At 51.6% G+C, this 22,549-nt stretch overlaps 1 protein-coding gene across 3 annotated transcripts in view; it reads left to right on the top strand.

Annotated features, from left to right (window-relative positions):
- ZNF710 (zinc finger protein 710) overlaps positions 1-22,549 on the top strand; it is a 73,164-nt gene that overhangs the window by 1,462 nt on the left and 49,153 nt on the right. For 2 of the 3 annotated variants that reach the window (XM_070400609.1, XM_070400607.1), the window contains exon 2: positions 759-841. The exons of the other annotated variant lie outside the window; for it this stretch is intronic. The gene's annotated coding sequence lies outside the window, so the exon portion shown is untranslated. The remainder of the gene's footprint in view (positions 1-758; positions 842-22,549) is intronic. 3 annotated transcript variants of the gene reach the window in all.

The raw sequence follows: 22,549 nt of genomic DNA, 5'->3' as shown, positions 1-22,549 counted from the left end.
CCGGGTCGGCGTCGGGGCGCCCCGCCGGGACCTGTTGAAGACGCTCGCCGGCTGGCCGGGTCCCCACGGCCTGTCCTGAGTCTCCCGAGTCCCAGTCCCCCTTCCTCGTCATCCACTCTCCACGTCTCCTCGCGGTCATTTTCCTAATTGGACGGCGCTGGGGGGTGTGATCGTCGGCGTCAGATCGGGGGCCCTCGAGGCTGCGGGTGGGCGCGGGGGCCCGGGGACCGTTGGGGCAGCCCGTCCTCTCCAGCCCGGGTTCGGAGATCCCACAGATCCGGCCCCCTGCCACCGCACCCCCAAACCGCGGACTTGCTAACTCGTGCGTATCGGGTGGTTGTTTTTTTTTTTTTTTTCCCCAACTTGCCTTTTAAGATGACTTTTATGGTCGCTGCCACTGCATGCCTCCAGTCTGAGCAGTCGTTTGGGAAGATGTAAGAGGCCAGGGAGGTGCTTGCGTGGGTTTTAACCAACCCCAAGCGGTCATTCATGTCTCTCTAAGCTCCGCGATGGTGCGGGCAAGGCGCAGCCTTAGCCTTAGTGCGTTTTCACGGGGACACCACGGGGTGCTGGTCCTTCCAGGGAGGGGCCATCCTCCTGGGCCTCCCTGGAGTTGCTGCTGCGTGCCCTGACTGCCAAGGGGGGCCCTGGGCGCCTTGATTTCTGTGCCAAAGAGGGAGCTCCCGGCCGGCGTCCATCTGAAGGGGACGTGCCCAGTTCCAGTGGGCGCCTGGGAAATGTACAAAATTTCCCCACAGGTGTCCGGAGCAGGACTTTGCACCCTTGAGGGTCACCCAGCCACCTTTGAAGCTGCTCTTTTCAACCCTGCCTTTGAGAACATGTAAGTAAAATCGGTCCGAGAAGAAGGCCTTCAAAGGACCTGCGGGGCCAGGTGGGGAGAGCCAGAGACGCCACCCCCAACTGTCATTAGACGGTGGAGAACCCATCCTTGGTGTCTGGGATCAAAGCCGAGGGCCTGTCTGGTTTTGATTTGGGCGACGCGGCGCGGCTGTCCCTTTCTCATTTGTTTTCAAGTGAATGTTGTTTTCTGGTGGTTTCGTCAGGTGGCCCTCCGGCCACACGTGTCACCCTGTGCCAGGCACCTGCCCGGCTTGGAACAGGACCTCTTAATTGGTCACCTGTCGTTCCAGCTGGATTCGTGCTCTAGTCGCCTGCGGGGCCTGGCTTGTCCTGCCTCTGGGCAGTGGTGTGGAGCTGCTTTCGCCTGGGGAGGGGGCGTTGGGCATTTAGGTCACGATTTCTTTCCGCCAGGCTCCCCCGTGTGCGGGTGGAGGGGTGCAGGGAGTTGAAGGGAAAGTCAGACTCGCGCGATTTTCCTGGGTGAGTCTTTGTCCGGTGGTGTGTGGCCAGCAGGTCACTTGGTTCTGTGCTTGGGTCACTTCTCACAACCAGTGAGATTTATTTTTAGGCTCCCTTTCTGGCGACAAGGAGACAGGAAAGATCTGGAATGGTTTTCAAGTTGGAGGAAGGGAGACGAATGGGACCCCCCCCCCCCCCCGAGATTTTTGTGCAACGACTTCTATTCTAGCTTTGCCTCGTGGCCCAGAGATATTTCTATCGGAGTTGCGCCTGGAAAGCTTGAGTTTGACATCCTTGGGGAGGACAGAAGTGCAGTGGGAGTCGGGTGCAATTGGGAGGGTGCCCTCAAAGGCGCCCCAGCTGGCTGGCTGACCCACCTCCCAACCCCAGGGCAGGGGCTCATTCTGTTGAATGAAAGGTTCTGGGAATCTGCTGGATCTCATGTGAATGGTGGTTGATCCCAGCCCTTGGACTTCAAAGCCGGAAGAGGACCTGAGAGGTTGTCTGAAAGAAACCCAGGCACGCCCTCACTGCTTTGGCTCAGTGGATAGAGCGCCGGCCTGTGGACCAAAGGGTCCCGGGTTCGATTCCTTCTGGTCCTCCCCGGCCCAGGCCCTGGTCAGGGCGTGTGCAGGAGGCAACCAATCGATGTGTCTCTCTCACATCGATGTTTCTCTCTGTCTTTGCCTCTCTCTAAAAGATCCATGGAAAAATATCCTCAGGTGAGGCTTAACAAAAGCAAATAAATAAATAAAAATTAAAGCAATAATAGAAACCCAGGCATGAGGCCCCACAGTAAGTGGCAGGGTGAGCCCTTGAACCTGAGCTTTCAGAGTTCATGTCCCCTGCTCTTTCCACAAGGCTGCCGCCTCTACTCCTGCTGGGGAGCATTCCAAAGATCATGGCTCAGAGAACATGAGACCACGGGCGTGTGCTCCGCGCATGAGACGGGCAAAGGAGCCTCATTTTCCCTCCGTGTCACACATACAAATGTCCTAGGCCGTGGTCGGCAAACTGCGGCTCTCCAGCCACACGCGGCTCTTTGGCCCCTTGAGTGTGGCTCATCCACAAAATACCACGTGCGGGGCCTGCGTACAGTGCGATTGCAACTTCGTGGCCCATGCGCAGAAGTCGGTTTTCGGCCTGGGCGAGTCTATTTTGAAGAAGGACTGTTGATATTTGGCTCTGTTGACTAATGAGTTTGCCGACCACTGGCCTAGAAGGTTTGGCCGGCCCGTGTGACTGCTAGGGGAACCGGGTGCTTCTTGCTGTTTTCACATGGACTTCTTCACAGTCCACCAGGTCAGCAGGCTGTTCCCAAGCCACACTTTTATTTTTTTTAAAAATATTTTTATGGATTTCAGAGAGGAAGGGAGAGGGAGAGATAGAAACATCAGTGATGAGAGAGAATCATGGACCGGCTGCCTCCTGCACGCCCGGGGAATCGAGCCCACAACCCGGGCATGTGCCCTTGACCGGAATCGAACCCGGGACCCTTCAGTCCGCAGGCCGACGCCCTGTCCACTGAGCCACACCGGCCAGGGCCACACTTAACACTTTTTGATCCGTAATGCTTTCTTCATGCTTTGGTACTTGCGATTTATTTAGGATTGGTCTGGGGAGAAGATGGGGATCTAAGGGCCAGAGACCCGAACTCTCTTGGTGGATTAGGTCTCCTTGTTCAACATCATTTTCATGATGGTCGAGGTCCTTTTTTGTTCACTGCGAAGCCCCTGTGCCTAAAACGGGGCCTGGCACGGAGAGGGCCCTCGATAAACGCTTGTTGAATAAATGTATTGGCCATCAGGCCAAAGATTTGCCTCGCAGGAGGAATCCGAGAATGATACAAGGAGGCGGGGACAGGCCGTGATGGATGGGAGCTGCAGGATTTTGCAGTGACACATTGCTTCATACACGCTCCGGGCAGGTAACGCGGGAGGGACCGGGAAGCGAGAACCCTGAATGGGGTGGGGCCGCCGGGTGGAGACTCGTGCAAAAACAATAGCGAGGCCTCAGATTGGACGGGATATGGGAGAATAATCATAGTTAGATATCTTGGGCCAGGCTTGGCTAAGTGCTTTACGAACATCAGCTGTCTTAGTCTTCGCAGGTGCTGGCTACGCCAGTGTCATTCCCAATTGGCACCTTGGGGAACCGAGGGGCACAGGGGAGTTAAGTGACTCATCCAGGGGCCCACAGCTGGCACCTGAACCCAGGCAGACCGACTTCAAGCTTTGCCTGCCTGGAACGGCAATGAGGTCAGGCATCGCTGCCCACAGCAAGGAACTGGCACTCAGAGCTTTGGGGTTCCTCGAAAGGAAGGCAGTAGAGCCCTGGCCGGTGTGGCTCAGTAGATAGAGCGTCAGCCTGCGGACTGAAGGGTCCCGGGTTCGGTTCCCATCAAGGGCACATGCCCGGGTTGCCGGCTCGATCCCCAGTAGGGGGCGTGCAGGAGGCAGCTGATCCATGATTCTCTCTCATCATTGATGTTTCTGTCTCCCTCTCCCTTCTACATTGAAATCAATAAAAATATATTAAAAAAATAAAAAAGGATGGTAGTAGGAAAAAAAAGGAAATTGTTGACTTGTGGGGGAGTGAGGCTGTCAGGGAGTGGGCCCCCTCCTTCCTTTGCCAGGGCCCTCACAGTGCCTGAAGACCATTTATTTACCCAGTGAAGGCTATGAGGGGATGGGGATTTGGGGTCGCGGGGGGCTTAACTATTCCCCAGGCTGAGTGGTTAGTACCAGATTGGGACTATTTTCCACTTGATAAAGATCTGGGAGACTTTTTTGGGGGGGGTAGGTAGGGTATGCTTTTCAACTTAAATTATGGTTGTCATGTATTTGAAACTAGTCGAAATTTTATTTATTTTACTTTTTGTAATATATTTTTATTTGATTTCAGAGAGGAAGGGAGAGGGAGAGAGAGAGAGAGAGATAGAAACATCAATGACGAGAGAGAATCATGGATTGGCTGCCTCCTGCACGCCCCACACTGGGGATCGCGCCCGCAACCCGGGCATGCGCCCTTGACGGGAATCGAACCCGGGACCCTTTGGTCTGCAGGCTGACGCTCTATCCACTGACCTAGGGCGGGATGTGCACTTCAACTTAAATGCTGGTTGTCATGTATTTGAAACTGGTGGGGATTTTGAAACTCGATGTGTCGCTGTTGTCCTTGAGGCCCACAGAAGGAGTTTTCCACGCGTGTGAGCCGGACCCTCCGTCTCCAGGGCGAGGGTCCAGGCTGTTCCAGACCCAGCCGCTGCCCTTTGACCGACAGCGTGAGATTTGCCAGTTGCTGAGTTGGTCCCGTCCGCGTGCAGCTTGCAGTCTCCCTGGGAGACAGACATTAAACTAATAATTACCCAAATACTCTTTAATTACAGTGGTTACACATGCTTCAAAGGAAGGAGTGCAGAGGGCATGGGAGCTGACAGGCAGGGAGGCCGGGAAGGGAGGCGGTCCTGAAGCCAGAGCCCGTGAAGGGTGGGTGGGGAGGCCTTCACCAGGGTGTGGCAGCCCCTGGACCTTGACATAGACCCTGGCTACTCTCTGTGGTCCCTGCACCAGCGGCATCACCATTTCCTGGGCGCTTGTTCGAAATGCACACGCTCAGGCTGCTCAGCCGACTTGCTGAATCTGCTTTTTTTTTTAATCCTCACCCGAGGATATTTTTCCATTGATTTCTAGAGAGAGTGGAAGAGAAAGGGAAAGACAGAGAGAAACATTGATGTGAGAGAAACACATGGATGGGTTGCCTCCTGCACGCGGCCCCAACCAGAGCCGGGTCGGGGGAGGAGCCTGCAACCCAGGTTCGTGCCCTGGACCGGAACCGGGGACCCTTCGGTCCGCAGGCCGACGCTCTATCCACTGAGCCAAACCTGCCAGGGCTGAGTCTGCATTTGAACAAGATTCCAGTGACGGGTAAAGTCTGAGAAATTGCCGATGGAATCAAGGTACTGAATTGAGGTTCTGGGCTTTGCTGGGACGGAGTTGGGTGGCCTCGGCCAGGTCACTTCTCTGGGAAATGAGGGGATCAGAGCAGCTCACAGGTCCCCCTTGGCTTCTCTGGTGCCGCCTGCAAGTGTATTGAAGTCCCGGGTTTACACAGCACCCACCTCTGAGCTGCCTCTCGTGGGGGCCCGGCAGTCTCGTCCGCGCTCTGATCTGACTTCAGGAAGCAATGAAGAGGCTAGAGCAGTGGTTCCCAGCGTGGGGGGCAATTTGATGTTTAAGGGGGGCAGTTCGAGAATGAGTTATTCACAGTGAATTTTTTGCATTTCTTCTGGTTCCGGGGGCCTCCTATACAATCTATAACTACATATTGTGCCATATTTATGCATTTCAGTTCTCTAGTCTATGTTTTGAAACTTTATTTGCTTTTTTAAAAAATATTTTTTTTAATTGAATTCAGACAGGAATGGAGAGGGAGAGAGAGATAGAAACATCAATGATGAGAGAGAATCATGGATCGGCTGCCTCCTGCACGCCCCCTACTGGGAATCGGCCTGCAACCCAGCATGTGCCCCGACCGGAATCGAACCCGGGACCCTTCAGTCCCCAGGCCGACGTTCTATCCACTGAGGCAAACCTTCCAGGGCTATGTGCTATCTTTTCATATCACTTCCTATTAGTATTATTTTTTTAACCATTTCTTAGCGATTTCTTCCTCGGTACTTGAACTGTCCGTCCGTTCTTTTATTTCTCTCTCTCACGGATGCCATGTTCTTTGGAAGCTTGTTTAGACCAAGTTCATGGCCTTCGAGGCTTCCTCCACGTGAATAGGAGCTCACTTTTCGAATAATAATAATTCTATGTGGGGGAGGGGCTGGGGGGCGTCAGGATGTTAGAGATGCTTGGGTGGGGCGTGGCCACAGAGAGGTTGGGACCCACTTGGGAAGGACCTTCAGAGCTTTGGAGAAAGAGCAGAATAATTCACAAACAGTGCGTGGGGCTTTTTTTGCACACAAGGGAGGTTGTCTTAAGGCGACTCCGGAGGATTTGGCCTGAAGTGAGAGAGAAACTGGCCGTGGTCACCAGGGCCTTGAGGAAGAAAAGTATAACGTTTCTGCCAAAAGGGGAACCCAGTACGAGGGAGGGGAGGAGCCTGCTTAACAGGGGTGCATGTGGACACGATACTTGACAAGTTGCCACGGGCTCTAGCTGGTGTGGCTCAGTGGATAGAGCATCGGTCTGCGGACCGGAGGGTCCCGGGTTCGATTCCCGTCAAGGGCACCTGCCCGGGTTGTGGGCTCGGTCCCCAGTGAGGGGCGTGCAGGAGGCAGCCGATCCTTGATTCTCTCTCATCATTGATGTTTCTCTCTCTCTCTCTTTCTCCCTTCCTCTCTGAAATCAATAAAAATATATTTAAAAATAATAATAATAATTGCCACGGGGTTTCGTCCCTGAGATCCCCCCCTTGCTGTCGAGAGGGCTCTGCGGGGTGATACCAGGGGTCCTTGAGCCTTGCAGTCTGTGTGGATGGGCTGCAGTGGCACCTACAGCTGTGCAAAGAGTGACGTGTGTGCTCACGTTTCTCAGGGGAAGACCCATAGCTTTCACCAGCCTCATGGGGTCCATCTGCAGCCTTAGCCAGTTTGGCTCAGTAGAATAGAGCGTCAGCCTGCAGACTGAAGGGTCCCAGGTTCTATTCTGGTCCAGGGCACATGCCCGGGTTGTGGGCTCCATCCCCAGTGAGGGGCGTGCAGGAGGCAGCCGATCCATGATTCTCCCTCATCATTGACGTTTCTCTCGCTCTCTCTCCCTCTTCCTTCCTCTCTGAAATCAATAAAAATATATTTTAAAAAAAGAACTAGGGGCCAGGGCCTTTCTTGGCGGATCTCCCCCAGCACTTACTATGGGCCAGGCACCATTCTGAGCACTGCCCATGTATTTGCTCATTTGCCTTGAATAACTTTCCAGAAGTCGCACACCTAGAAAGTGTCAGGACCATGATGATACCCAGGCAGTTGGGCCCCAGCGTCCGGGCTCCCAGGAGCTGACCTTAGTAACCGGGCAGGTGAGACGGGGGCTGGGGGTGGTGAGCTCTCGTTGGCCGAACAAGAAATGAGATTACAAAGGCCCCTGCTTCATGGGGAACAGGAAGGACTTCGCCAGGGAAACGTGTGTTATGAGTAGCACTGGGTAGCCAGGCCAGCCCATGAGAGCCTGGGTCACGATCGGGCCCAACTCATGCTTGCTTGCAAAGGAGAACAATGAGGAAGCGAGCCCGGTGCGGTGCTGCACGCCAAATGGAATGTTCTAGAATCGGATAGAAGGGGCTGGGAGAATTGCACTGTCTAAGGGGAGGGGAGGTGGTAGCAGGAAATTGTGTAGATTCTGAAAGAGGGGATTAAAGGAGGTTAGAGGCCCAAGCAGGGCCAAATGTATGTCCAATCGGCAGCTTCAAAAGGTCAAGTCAGCCCTGGCCGGTGTGGCTCAGTGGATAGAGCGTTGGCCTGCGGACTGAAGGGTCCCGGGTTCGATTCCCGTCAGGGGCACATGCCCGGGTTGCAGGCTCGATCCCCAGTGGGGAGCGTGCAGGAGGCAGCTGATCCATGATTCTCATCATTGATGTCTCTATCTCTCTCTCCCTCTTCCTTCCTCTCTGAAATCAATAAAAATATATTTTTAAAAAAGGTAATAAATAGCATTAAAAAAAAAAAAAAGGTAACATCACACTGGTTTTTATTACCCGCTAATGAACGTGTATAGCTCACAGACCTGACCCTTCCCCCACCCCGGGCCTTCCCCCAAGTATAGAGGCCTTTTGTCTCCTCTTTTATTCATTTGTGTGCTATTTGAATCTTTATCCGCAGGCATTATCTGTAAGATCTGTGTATTTGTAAATGGAGCGGGAGGACTGTGAGAGGTGGGGTGACCTCTGGAAGGGGTTGGGCTCCGTCTCCTGTCACCGTCATCATAAAGGAGTTTCTGATATTAAATATATATGCTCTATTGTGTGTGTATTTTGGGAGGACGGAGAGAGCTATAGGAACGGTGAGGGTTTTCAGTGCAGCCGGAAGCTGAGAAGAAAGGATCATATTGTAGATCCACTGCCTTCCTTCTCCACTCCCCCGCTCCCCTGACCCCCCAACCCCCCAAATCCTGGGGAGGTGATAAATAGGGAATCAAAACCAGGTAGGAGTGATCATTTGGGAAAGCAGGCCTGTCCGCCTTCGGGACTTACACGGGAAACCGTAGCTTCGTTCATGAGTCTTGGTTACCTGTGGTTTGTCTTCTGGGCGGCGCCCGAAGGCCACCCCTGGCCCCATCCCATTCCCAGGGGCGCAGCAACGGAGCGGGGTTTGGGGTGCGTGTGTTTGGTAAAAAGGGATTGCCAGCCCGGCCAGTGTGGTTCGGTGGTTGAGCGTCGACCTATGAACCGGGAGATCAAGGTTCGATTTCCGGTCGGGGCACATGCCCGGCTTGTGGGCTCCATCCCCAGTGTGGGGCCTGCAGGAGGCAGCTGATCCATGATTCTCTGTCATCATTGATGTTCCTTTCTCTCTCTCTCCCTTCTTCTCTGAAATCAATAAAAATGATTCTCTCAGCCGAAACCAGTTTGGCTCAGCGGATAGAGCGTCGGTCTGCAGACTGAAGGGTCCCAGGTTCGATTCCAGTCAAGGGCATGTACCTGGGTTGCGGGCACATCCCCAGTGGGGGGTGTGCAGGAGGCAGCTGATCCATGTTTCTCTCTCATCGATGTTTCTGACTCTCTATCTCTCTCCCTTCCTCTCTGTAAAAGGTCAATAAAATATATTTTTTTAAAAAAATGATTCTCTCAGCCATTCACTAGCTACAGACCAAAGACCAGGGTGGACTTGCCATGGCCTGGAAGCAGGTCCCCTCCAAAATTCTGGACTTTCCCCCACTGCACAGCCCCCCGCTTGAAGTATCCGTGCCCTCCGCTGCCCCACCCTGGGACACCTGTACCTGCTCTCCCGGGCCTCGTGCCCACCATCAACCCCAGCTCCCCTTCCCGCGCCCTCCCTAGGACTGAGCACCCCACATCCTCCTATACCCCAGCTCCCCACCACGGGTGCAAACACACCTGTCTCTCTCCTTTGTCCCTGCTTCTCCCCAGCCTTCCCATGTCACTTCTCTGCACACGAGGACTTCACACCCTATCTGTCCCTACTCCCTGTCCTCCCTGCTCTCCAGAGAGGATTTCACTCCCCACTGCTGACCTGCTCCCCCCAGAGGTCTGTGGCTACCTCCTGATCACACCCTGTGGCCTATTTTTTTTTATTTTTTTAATATATTCTATTGACTTTCTACAGAGAGGAAGTGAGAGGAATAGAGAGTTAGAAACATCGATGAGAGAGAAACATCGATCAGCTGCCTCCTGCACACCCCCTACTGGGGATGTGCCCGCAACCAGGGTACATGCCCTTGACCGGAATCGAACCCGGGACCCTTCAGTCCTCAGGCCGACACTCTATCCACTGAGCCAAACTGGCTAGGGCTTGTGGCCTCTTCTTACCTAACTTGTCTTTTTTTTTTTCAATCCTCCCCAAGGATATTTTTCCATGGATTTTTAGAGAGCGTGGGAGGGAGAGGGAAAGACAGAGAGACATCGATGTGAGAGAAACACATCAATTGGTTGCCTCCTGCATGCTCCCCAACCAGGACTCGGACTGGGGATCAAACCCACAACCCAGGCATGTGCCCTTGACCGGAATCACACCTGGGACCCTTCAGTTCGCAGGCCGACGCTCTATCCACTGAGCAAAACCGGCCAGGGCAGTGGTCGGCAAACTGCGGCTCGCGAGCCACATGAGGCTCTTTGGCCCCTTGAGTGTGGCTCTTCCTAAGCCTTAGGAGGACCCTCATTAAGTGAATAACAATGTACCTACCTGTATAGTTTACGTTTAAAAAATTTGGCTCTCAAAAGAAATTTCAATCGTTGTACTGTTGATATTTGGCTCTGCTGACTAATGAGTTTGCCGACCACTGAGCTAGGGCTGACCTGACTTTTCCGTGGCAGGTACTGTTGTGGGGAGCCTTGCCCCCAGTGGGTTCTGGGTCCTCCTTAGATCTTTCTGGTCCTGTTTTTCTACCAGCCCCTCCTCTCCTGGCTACACGTGGGGGCCGGGGCCGTGGTTCCCTGCAACTCACTTTCTTCCTGTGACTATGGTTGCAGCCTGCTCGGCGAGGGCTCCTGGCCTCTGTCCCTGTCCTCGCGTCACCTGAAAGCAGCTTAGAGCTGGGATTACACTTGTTATAGCTTTGGCTACACCTGGGCTTCTTTCTACCGTCTTATTCTGTGCTTTCTTCTTTTGTGATTCTTCTTTTTTTTGTTGTTGCTGTACTGCTTCGGAACTTACGCACTCTATTTCTGTTCTCTTCACGCAGGCAGAATGCACAGGGTTTAAAGTCGGTCGGTGTCTGTATATCTCTTTTTGAGATAATGCGAGAAGCTCGGAATGCTTAAAGTCACTGTCGTCCGCGCTCACGTTCAGTTGCCATGCGGTGGGTTAGCTACACCGCCTTTCTCTCTTTAACTCTGCACGTTGGGCCTTGTTTTGAAATATTTTTATTGATTTTAGAGCAGTGGTTCTCAACCTCCTGGCCCTTTAAATACAGTTCCCCGTGTTGGGACCCAACCATAAAATTATTTTCGTGGCTCCTTCGTCACTGTCATGTGGCTACGGTGATGAATCGCAATGTCAATATCTGATATGCAGGGTGGCCTTAGGCGACCCCTGTGAAAGGGTCGTTCGACCGCCAAAGGGGTCGCGACCCACAGGTTGAGAACTGCTGTTTCAGAGGCAGAGGACGGGAGAGGGAGAGAGAGGGAAACATCAATGTGAGAAGCGTCGATCAGCTGCCTCCTGCAACGCCTCCTACTGGGGATGGAGCCCACAACCTGGGCATGTGCCCGGACCCGGAATGAAACCCACACCCTTCCCTGCTCAGGACGATGCCCAACCATTGAGCCACACTGGCCAGGGCGAACTTAAAAACAGCACAAAAAACTCCAGGCACAGCCAACTAACCCAGTTGCTTTCTTCCTGTCTCTATGCCACCAGATACCTTGCTCTGGCCCATTGTTCCCTTGTTGCCAAATGCCTTCTGTCCCTCTTTGGACAAAGCCCTAGGGCCCAATTAAAAACTTTCTCTGGGCCCCCGCTACGTACCCCACCCCTTGCAGAATTAGCCTTCCCTTCCACATTCGCGGCCATTGTCACCTCACCTCTTAGCCTGTAGCTGTGCGTGTCCAGGCCCCACACTGGACCCTGAGCGACTTTAAAAGCTCAAAGCTGTGTCATTTATTTCTGGAGCCCCAATGCCTGGGCAGAGTGGTTGCTTAATAGATATCTATCGATTGAACAGAATCTATGCCAAAATCAATGCTCTCTTCTTCTCGTACAGTCATTTTTTTAAAAATCACAAGCACTAACCTGCCCCTCGACTTGGGACAAGTCCGCTTCACCTTCTCGGATCTCAGCGTCCTTCGCTGTGAAATGACGGGCTGCGTCTGCGATCGCCACTCGCTCTAAGGCGCCGAGATTCGGTGTAACTTGTGTGACTGTCGGTCGTGAGAACATGGACCAACGCTTGAGTCCCGAGTGGAAGGAAGGGATGAGGGGGCCGTGGAGAGAGAGCGCATGATTCTGCAGTAACTGGGCGTGATTGGGAAGAGAGGAAAGAGAAGGGACTCAAAGGCAAATTCATATGAAATAAGGATGGCATTTAAAATTTGTGACCTGGCCCTGGCCGGTTTGGCTCAGTGGATAGAGCGTCGGCCTGTGGACTGAAGGGTCCCAGGTTCGATTTCAGTCAGGGGCGCATGCCAGGGTTGCGGGCTCGGTCCCCACTGGGGGCGTGCAGGAGGCAGCCAGTCAGTGGTTCTCTCTCATCGTTGATGTTTCTGTCTCTCCCTCTCCCTACCTCTCTGGAAAAAGAAAAGAAAAAAAAGGAATAGTAAAATTTGTGACCTGGGACAACTTGATTGGCTGTCTGAAAAAAATAATGAGCACGTTATCGCAAAATAAATTTCAGATGAGTTAAAGATGGCAAATATAAAAAAATGAACTCGAGAAAATTCTAAGTATGACTGACATCCCAGAAGCCATAAAAGATGAACATAATTGACTTAACACAAGTTAAAATTCCTCATAAACAGAGAGTCTTCTAGCTTTTTAAAACTAGGAGAACATTTTTGCAGCCTGTAGCAAAGATAGAGCTAATTTCCTTAATATGTAAAGAGTTCCTACAAATCAATAAGAAAAAAAGACCATCGACTCCATTTTTAAAGTGGGTACGAACATGGACAGTTCACAGAAAGGGAAATAGAAATGTTTTTTAACCACAGAAGAATGTACTCAGCCCACTGGTAATAAGAGAAATGCAAGTTAACTCTGCTATGAAGAAGTGACAACGAGAACAGATACTCATGATTGTTTTTTTTTTTTTTTTTTTTTTTTTTTTTTTTTTTTTTTTTTAAAATATATTTTATTGATTTTTTACAGAGAAGAAGGGAGAGGGATAGAGAGTTAGAGAGATCGATCAGCTGCCTCCTGCACGCCCCCCCCTGGGGATGTGCCCGCAACCAGGGTACATGCCCTTGACCGGAATCGAACCCGGGACCCTTGAGTCCGCAGGCCGACGCTCTATCCACTGAGCCAAACCGGTTTGGCGATACTCATGATTGTTGATAGAGCGTCAGTCACAGAGAGGATTTTGACAATACTGATTAAAATTAAAAGTGCCGAAGTCATTTTGGAAATTCTTCTCACAGATATGTTGCACACATGTGACCTGGTGCATTTTTCAAGAGAACTCATTGCATCATTGCTTGGAAAAGGAAAGAGGAACCGACATTAATGTCCATCAGTGGAGAATCGGTACATAAATTGTCCTGCAACCGCACCGTACAATTCTGTGCAGTTGTAAAACAGAATGTGAAGCCTGGCTGGTTTGGCTCAGTGGATAGAGCGTCGGCCTGCGGACTGAAGGGTCCCGGGTTTGATTCCGGTCAAGGGCACATGCCCTAGTTGCGGACTTGATCCCCAGTGGGCAGCATGCAGAAGGCAGCTAATCAATGATTTTCATCATTGATATTTCTACCTCTTTCTCTCCCTTCCTCCCTGAAATCAATAGAAATATATTATAAAAAACAAACAAACATAATGTGAACCTACCTATGTGGTCGCTGAGCTATTTCCTTTAGTGAGAAACTAAGGGACAGTAAGTACACCTGGCTATCCAGTCACTCTGCCAAGATACCTAGGAGCCTAGTAACAGGTTTTCTCACAGCGGGCTGACTTTTCCCTTCTCTCTTTCTGCATTTTGAATTTTGTACTTTATGCATGTATTATATCATACAAAAAATTCTCTTTTAAAAAAATATATTTTATTAATTTTTTACAGAGAGGAAAAAAGAGAGGGATAGAGAGTTAGAAACATCGATGAGAGAGAAACATCGATCAGCTGCTTCCTGCACACCCCCTACTGGGGATGTGCCCACAGCCAAGGTACATGCCCTTGACCGGAATCGAACCTGGGACCTTTCAGTCCGCAGGCCGATGCTCTATCCCAGCGGTTCTCAACCTGTGGGTCGCGACCCCTTTGGGGGTTGAACGACCCTTTCACAGGGGTCACCTAAGACCATCGGAAAACACATATATAATTACATATTTTTCTGTGATGAATCACTATGCTTTAATTATGTTCAATTTGTAACAATGAAAATACATCCTGCATATCAGATATTTACATGACGATTCATAACAGTAGCAAAATTACAGTTATGAAGTAGCCATGAAAATAATGTTATGGTTGGATCACAACATGAGGAACTGTATGAAAGGGTCGAAGCATTAGGAAGGTTGAGAACCACTGCTCTATCCACTGAGCCAAACCAGTTAGGGCACAAAAAATTCTTTAAAAAAAAATTAATTTTAATAATAGATTTTTCTTTAAAAATATTTTTTTATTTCAGAGAGGAAGGGATAGAAAGAGAGAGGTAGAAACATCAATGATGAAAGAGAAGCATTGATCGGCTGCCTCCTTCACGCCCCGCACTGGGGATCGAGCCCGCAACCCGGGCATGTCCCCTGGACCAGAATTGAGACCCGGACCCTTCAGTCCACAGACTGATGCTCTATCCACTGAGCCAAACCGGCCAGGGCCAAAAAAAATTCTTAGAGAAGGAAAGGAGGTGAGGGTGGGAAGGTGGGAAGCAGGCTGTCACCTTTGCTCTGCGTTTTCACACGGGCTATTTCGGGCGTTTCCCTCTGTAACCCTTTGAGGGCTTGCCATTTCCACCAGCCCAGACCCTGAAGGTCTGAAGTCTGAAATGATTGTCCACGTTCACGCAGGGAGCCCGGGAGCCTGGCGTGGGACATCACCGTTTTCTTGTTTCCTTCTCTCGTTTTCAGCTGACATCTCAGAGGTTAAGGGCCAATGGTGGTACAGCGTAGCCTAGGCCAGTGACGGCGAACCTACGACACGCGTGTCAGAGGTGACACGCGAACTCATTTTTTGGGTTGATTTTTCTTTGTTAAGTGGCATTTGAATATATAAAATAAATATCAAAAATATGTCTTTGTTTTACTATGGTTGCAAAGATCAAAACATTTCTATATGTGACACGGCACCAGAGTTAAGTTAGGGTTTTTCAAAATGCTGACACGCCGAGCTCAAAAGGTTCGCCATCCCTGGGCTAGGCCCTGCCCTCTCAGGGAAGTGAGCGTAGAGTTTCCTCTGGCTCCAGCAGCCGGCTTGCTGGCTGGCCCGTGCCTACAGGGCGAGGCTGAGGCAGCAGGTGTTGGGGGAGGCAGCCCGGATCCTAGGCCGCTGCCACATCAGACACAATGAGGGGGATTAGGGATGGGCTTTGCGTCCTCCATTTGAAGTTCCCGGCTTTTATCAGAGTGTCTGAACCTTCATATCCTTTCCAGGGAGCTTTTATTGCTGCCTGTGAACTGGCCTCAGGTAGGTCCCAGCGGCTGCCCGGTGCAGAGGGAGCCCGCCCTTCTGGGGCCTTCCCTTGGCTTTAACGGCGGAGGGCTTTGCAGGGCTCACGGCGCTTGGTACTTAGAAGATTCTGGAAGAGTCCCTTTTTCTTTACTTTTTGGTTAATCCTCCTCCGAGGATATTTTTCCATTGGTTTTTAGGGAGAGTGGAAGAGAGAGGGAAAGACAGAAACATGGGTTGCCTCCTGCACGAGCCCCGACCAAGGCCTGGAACCGAGGTCCGTGAGCCGGCAACCGAGGTCCATGTCCTTGACCGGAATCGAATGGGGGGACCCTTCGGTCTGCAGGTCTGTCCAGTGAGCCACACCAGCTAGACCAGTGGTTCTCAACCTTCTGGCCCTTTAAATACAGTTCCTCATGTTGTGACCCAACCATACAATTATTTTCGTGGCTACTTCATCACTGTCATGTTGCTACTGTGATGAATCGTCATGTAAATATCTGATATGCGGGATGGTCTTAGGCGACCCCCGTGAAAGGGTTGTTCGACCTCCAAAGGGGTCGCGACCCACAGGTTGAGAACCGCTGAGCTAGGGCAACAGTACCTTTTTCTCTCTTCCTACCCACAGCTGCAATCAGATAGCATGTCTTTAATTAAAGGAAGGGAGACGTGTTTTTTGTTTTTATTTTTTGGGTGGTTTATTATTTTTTTTTTTGTCTCGCACAAACACCTGTGCTGTTTTCAAAGTAGGATATTGACGGTTTCCTCTTTGCTGACGCGCAGTGCCGTATGGAGAACAAAGCTGAAGTTGTTGGCATATATACCACGAGGCTGGCATTTAGAAGGCATAGCTTCGCCGGGGGAAGGCTCTGATGTCTTTTTTAAAAATATATATATTTTATTGATTTTTTTACAGAGAGGAAGAGAGAGGGATAGAGAGTTAGAAACATCAACGAGAGAGAAACCTCGATCAGCTGCCTCCTGCACACCCCCTACTGGGGTTGTGCCCGCAACCAAGGTCCATGCCCTTGGCCGGAATCGAACCCGGGACCCTTCAGTCCACAGGCCGACACTCTATCCACTGAGCTAAACCGGTTAGGGCGAATCTGATGTCTTTAAGAGACAGAATCACCCAGCACCACCTGTCCTTAGGTGCGGTGTCATATTTAGTTTCTAAGTTGGAGTCATCTCTTAAGAAAGGCAGGGTTGCCGTAGCCGGTTTGCCTCAGTGGATAGAACATCAGCCTGCGGACCCAAGGGTCCCGGGTTCGATTCCGGTCAAGGGCACGTACCTCTGTTGCAGGCTCCTCCCCAGCCCGAGCCCTGGTCGGAGTTCGTGCAGGAGGCAACCAAATCGATGTGTTTCTCTCACATCGATGTTTCTCTCTGTCTTTCCCTCTCTCTTCCACTCTCATGGAAAAATATCCTTGGTTGAGGATTAACAAAAAAGAAAGAAAGGCAGGGTTGTCCTGGCTGGGTAGGTCCGTGGGTTGGAGCATTGTCCTGTACACCGAGAGGTTAGGAGCTCCATTGCAGCTCAGGACACATTCCTAGGTTGCGGGTTCGATTTCCAGTCGGCATGTTCAAGAGGCAACCAATCGGTGTTTCTCTCTCATCGATGTCTCTCCCTCTCTCGATCTCTCTCTCAAAATCAATAAAAACATATCTTTGGGTGAGAATTAAAAAAAAAAAAGAGCCTGGCCAGCATGGCTCAGTGGTTGAGCATCGACCTATGAACCAGGAGGTCACGGTTCGATTCCCGGTCAGGGCACATGGGTTGCAGGCTCGATCCCCAGTAGGGGGCGTGCAGGAGGCAGCCGATCCATGATTCTCTCTCATCATTGATGTTTCTCTCTCTCTCTCCCTCTCTGAAATCAATAAAAATACTTAAAAAAAAAAAAAAAGAATTAGAAAGAAAGACAGAGGCAGGTCCTTTGGGGCTGAGGCCAGAATGCTCATGGGGGTGGGAAGACCCTGGGATCTGTGGCCGGAGCTGGCGCGTCCAACACGCTGTCGCCTGTACTGCTGGCTCCTGCACCCTAAGGACCCACCCTGTCCGTTTTCATTGTCTGGCCGATGGGAGTGGAAATCCTTGCACGTCACAGATCTGTGCCCGTGCAGACTTTGCACCCAGCTCTTTGCTGAGTGCACGAGTGGGCAGGAGACACCCAGTAACCGCTCGCCACGTGGAGGGATTTTGAGATTTGAGACAGACCTTAAAGCTTTCGATCAGAAAGAGGACTGAAGAACGCAGGCTCCTCCCCTTGCTCCTCGGTTTTCCCTTGAATAATTAAGTGCATGCCCCGTGGGATTTTTCCTCCCCTGGGCTCCAGGCCCTCCCTCGGCACAGCCCGGCTTCTGTAAATGGCACATTCTGAGTATCTTTTTTTAAAAAAATATATTTTATTGAGTTTTTTTTACAGAGAGGAAGGGAGAGGGATAGAGAGTTAGAAACATCGATGAGAGAGAAACATCGATCAGCTGCCTCCTGCACACCTCCCACTGGGGATGTGCCCGCAACCAAGGTACATGCCCTTGACTGGAATTGAACCTGGGACCCTTGAGTCCGCAGGCCGACGCTCTATCCGCTGAGCCAAACCGGTTAGGGCATTCTGAGTATCTTAACGTCCTCCCAGGCGATCCACTCCGTCATTGACTTGTGTTCTAGCTCGTTACCCAGAAAAACTTGCCAGTCATATTAGCCGAGTTTTTTTAAAATATATTTTTATTGATTTCAGAGAGGAAGGGAGAGGGAGAGCGCGATAGAAACATCATTGATGAGAGAGAATCATGATTGGCTGCCTCCTGCACGCTCCCCACTGCGGGCATCGGCACTGACTGGGAATCCTGGTTCCTAGGTTGATGCTCAACCACTGAGCCACGCCACTGGGCTCAGCCGAGTTCTTTTGCTTCCATTGTAGAACTCGTCAGAATTTCTCTGTCAAACTTCTAGTTTGGGGCCTTTATGCCTTAGTTGTAAAAATTCGCCCTGACCGGTTTGGCTCAGTGGATGGAGCGTCGGCCTGCGCACTGAGGGGTCCCGGGTTCGATTCCGGTCAAGGGCATGTACCTGGGTTGCGGGCACATCCCCAGTGGGGGGTGTGCAGGAGGCAGCTGATCAATGTTTCTCTCTCATTGATGTTTCTAACTCTCTATCCCTTTCCCTTCCTCTCTGTAAAAAAATCAATAAAATATATTTTAAAAAAATTCATCCCCTCTCTCCAGGTAGATTAACCATCTCAGCTCTGGAACTGGTCCCCCCTTCTTTTCCTCCGCTTTGAATTCATTGTCAGAAAAGATGGCCATTGTCCTTTTGTTGATCCGGGGACGAATGTAACGTTTGTTTTGCCTTTTCACACCTGGACCCCTCTGCTGGCTGCCATCTCGCGCCCCCCCCCCCCCGTTTCTCCAGGGACAGAAAGTGGGGTGCTGGGTGTCCTGGGGATGTGGCCCCCTCCTGGGGCTGTCACCGTTCCTGCACGGACTTGAGGCTTCTTCCAGATCTCACTTCCTCATCCCTGGAAACCACCTCTTAGTCCTTGAAATAGTCCGCAGTGGTTTTAAGATGTGTCGGTCCAGTTCTGTTTCTTTCCAGATCGAGTTCAGATCCGAATGTCCAAGGAATGAACAGTCTCTTGGATCTCGGATCTCTTCCTTTTGTTTTTCAGAAAATAGCTTTTATTGATTTTTTTTTTCCTTGTTACAAAGAGATTTATGATGGTTGTAGAAAATTCGGAAAACAAGCAAGAAGGAGAAAACAAAAACCACCTATAATTATTAATATTTTAGTATAATATATATATATATATACTTTTAGAATATATTTTTTAATTTTTAAAATATGTTTTTATTGATTTCAGAGAGGAAAGGAGAGGGAAAGAGGATGGAAACATCCATGACGAGGGAGAATCATCCATCGGCTGCCTCCTGCACGCCCCCTACTAGGGATGGAGCCCGCAACCTGGGCCTGTGCCCTGACCGGGAATCGAACCGTGACCTCATTCAACTGCTGAGCCACACCGGCCGGGCTATATTTTGTCATTTTAAAACATGAGATCATAATGAATGTACCATCTTGTTACCTTTTTTTTTTTTGCTTTTACTTAAATATGTTATTAAAAATTCCATCGGGCCCTGGCCAGCATGGTTCAGTGGTTAGAGCGTTGGCCCTTACACCAAAGGGTTGCATGTTCGATTCTCAGTTGAGGCACATACCTGGGTTATGGGTTCGCTTCCCTGACCCTAGTGGGGGCTCATACGGGAGGCAACTGGTTGATGTCTCTCTCACATCAGTGTTTCTCTCTCTCTCTCTCCCTCTCTGACATGAATAAAAATATTAAAAAAACAAGCATGTGGCCCCAACTCCAGAGACCAGAGTTGGTTCTCCTTGGCTGTGCTGGTGTTTGTCGGGGGAGGTGGGGGAACGGAGGGCTTCCTGTGGAGACCTCAAGCTCTGTCCCCCCGGTCCTGGCCAGGGCAGTGCCTCTGCCCGTAGCTTCAGCCCTTGCAGCCCAGTTCCTCGGGTGCCACCTTGGGCAGGTGGGGGCACAGGAGGGAGGTTTGGTGGCATTACCAGGGCAGCCACATTGCTTAGGCTGAATGGCTCTTCCTCCCCGCACAGGCTCCGTGGTCGTGGGTGAGGCCTCCGAGGAGTTCTATTTCTTTCTTTTTTAAAATATATTTTTTATTGATTTCAGAGAGGAAGGGAGAGGGAGAGATGGAAACATCAATGATGAAAGAGAATCATTGATCGGCTGCCTCCTGCACGCCTCCCACTGCGGATCGAGCCCGCAACCCGGGCATGTGCCCTTGACCGAAATCGAACCCAGGACCCTTCAGTCCGCAGGCCGACGCTCTATCCACTGAGCCACACCGGCTAGGGACCTCCCCTACTTCTTAGCCACCTTCCTTCCTCTTCGCTCCTGGTGACACTCGAGCTGGTGCCCACCTTCCGGACCTGGCACACCCCAGTGTGTCACAGCTCTTTCCCTGCACCCACCCCGCTCTGGCTCCCAGCCCCCGCCACCCTCCGGACCAGGGGCCCGGTCCCAGGCCTCGCGGCTTGCTCAGGCCTGGCGGGAAGGCCACGGCTGCCTCCCCCCAGAGACACAGCCTGCCAGCTGCTGCCCGTTGGGTTGCAGACAACAACAACACAGAACCCGGCCCCTGGAGATGAGGGTCGTTTCGGTTTCTATGAACCAGACGACTCGTGTGTTGGAAACAGGAGGCGCGGTTGGGAGAGCAGAGGAGGCGGGAGGCTCCCCGGGGGTGGGCTTTGTTTAAAATTTAATACGCTCTTCCTTTCTCTCCACGCACTGCGCCCGCTCCTAGCTGCTTTGTCATTTCAGTCCCGTTATCTGTCTGGTGGGTGAGAGCCCTTATCTGCCCGGTCCTGCCTCTCTGGCCTGGGTGACCCGTCCCCATCCCATGCCTCCCCGTTGGTGACAGCGATGTTATCGATTCCGTCCTGCCACCTTAGATGCCCGTGAAACGTGTCCCTTCGCTTCCTGGGCCATTAAGATGTGGGGAAAACAGGGGTGCACTTTATTATTATTATTGTTGTTGTTGTTATAATTTTATTGATTTCAGGGAGGAAGGGAGAGGGAGAGAGAGAAACATCCATGATGAGAGAGAATCATGGATTGGCTGCCTCCTGCACGCCGCACACTGGGGATCGAGCCCGCCACCCGGGCATGTGCCCTGACCGGGGATCGAACCGTGACCTCCTGGTTCATAGGTTGATGCTCAACCACTGAGCCACACTGGTCAGGCCAGGGGTGCACTTTTACTGGTGTTGGACCCACGAGGGCACAGGTAGTGGAAAGCCCTGGTGTCCTGGGAGAGGCGCGGCACCGCCCCCAGCGGTGTGAGGAGTGTTGGGTCCCAGGGTGAGGGTGTCGGGTCCGGGTGCCCTGAGGTGGAGTTGAGTGTCTGCTCCCTGTGTGTCCAGCTTCTGACCTGGGCAGGGGGCCTTGGGGACTTCTGTGGTATGAAAAGTGCATTAAACACAGACAGGGCTGCCCTTTCCTTCAAAGGCAGGAATGGATTGAGAAGATTGCTCCTCATGGGAGTAGGTCCAGAGGCTTTTTTTCTTATATCTCCCTTAGTCATTTCTTTATTCCTTTATTCAATCAGCAAACATTTATCGAGCACCCAGTATGTGCTAGACTCCGTGACATAAAGGGGAACGACATGGCCTCTGTCCCCAGAGGGGGATAGTGGATGTGTTAACAAGATCACGGGAAGTTAGCTCTTGGAACATGGTGAGGACAGGGAGGTGCGCAAGCAGGGAGGGCTGCCTGGTGGAGGTGGCGTTTAGCTGAGTCTCAGCCGACAAGGGGCGCAAAGGCAGGAAGAAGAGGCGCATTTGAAGAGTCAGTGGTGGTTGGATAGGATGTGTAGGTAGGGTGGCAGGAGACGAAGCTGGAGGGGTCGGTAGGGGCTGATCTGGGAATGCGTCCAAAGGCCTGGACTCCATCCAGACGTCCCCTGTGGGAGCCGCCAGTGGGTTCTGAGCAAAGAAGCGATATGACAGCTCACTCTGGCATAAACCAGGGGCCTTGGGGCTTGGCTTGTTGTTGAATCCAGTGGGGGAAATCCCCTTGGAAATGTTGATCTGAGAGTTGAGAAACCCTTTAGAGGAATAAGTATAACACTCGCTTGAATTCCTTCTCATTTCAACGAAGCTGGCTGCTTTCCACCAGCTGTTTACAGATCATTTGCAAAGGCACGTTCTCTATGCTTGGTTGTGTTTCCTCAAACTCCCCAAGAAATAACCCCAACTGAAATGTTTCCACCAGGGTGTGTTTTTTTATTTCTTACTTGATTTGAGAGAGAGGAGAGAGACATCAATTTGTTGTTCCACTTATTTTTTAAAAATACATTTTTATTGATTTCAGAGAGAAGGGAGAGGGAGAGATAGAAACATCATAGATGAGAGAGAATCACTGATGGGCTGCCTCCTGCACGCCCCGCACTGGGAATCAAGCCCGCAACCCGGGCATGTGCCCTTGACCGGAATCGAACCCCGGGACCCTTCAGTCTGCAGGTCTGACGCTCTGTCCACTGAGCCAAACCGGCTAGGGCTGTTGTTTCGCTTACGTATGTGTTCATTGTTGCCTCTCGTATGTGCCCTGACTGGGGATCGAACCCGCAACCTTGGCAAATCTGCAACCTTGGCAAACCCACAGTCTTGGGGTATCAGGACGGCGCTCTAACTAATGAGCCACCCGGCCAGGGCTTCCAAGACTTCCTAAGAGCCTCTTCTTCCCTCGGACTCAGCGGCCCCAGGCTCCCCGCCA

The sequence above is a fragment of the Myotis yumanensis genome, unplaced genomic scaffold, assembly GCF_028538775.1.
Source record: "Myotis yumanensis isolate MYYU_CA2020_CCGP unplaced genomic scaffold, mMyoYum1.0.hap1 SCAF_20, whole genome shotgun sequence".
NCBI lineage: Eukaryota > Metazoa > Chordata > Mammalia > Chiroptera > Vespertilionidae > Myotis > Myotis yumanensis.
This window is presented reverse-complemented; position numbering and strand designations above follow the sequence as displayed.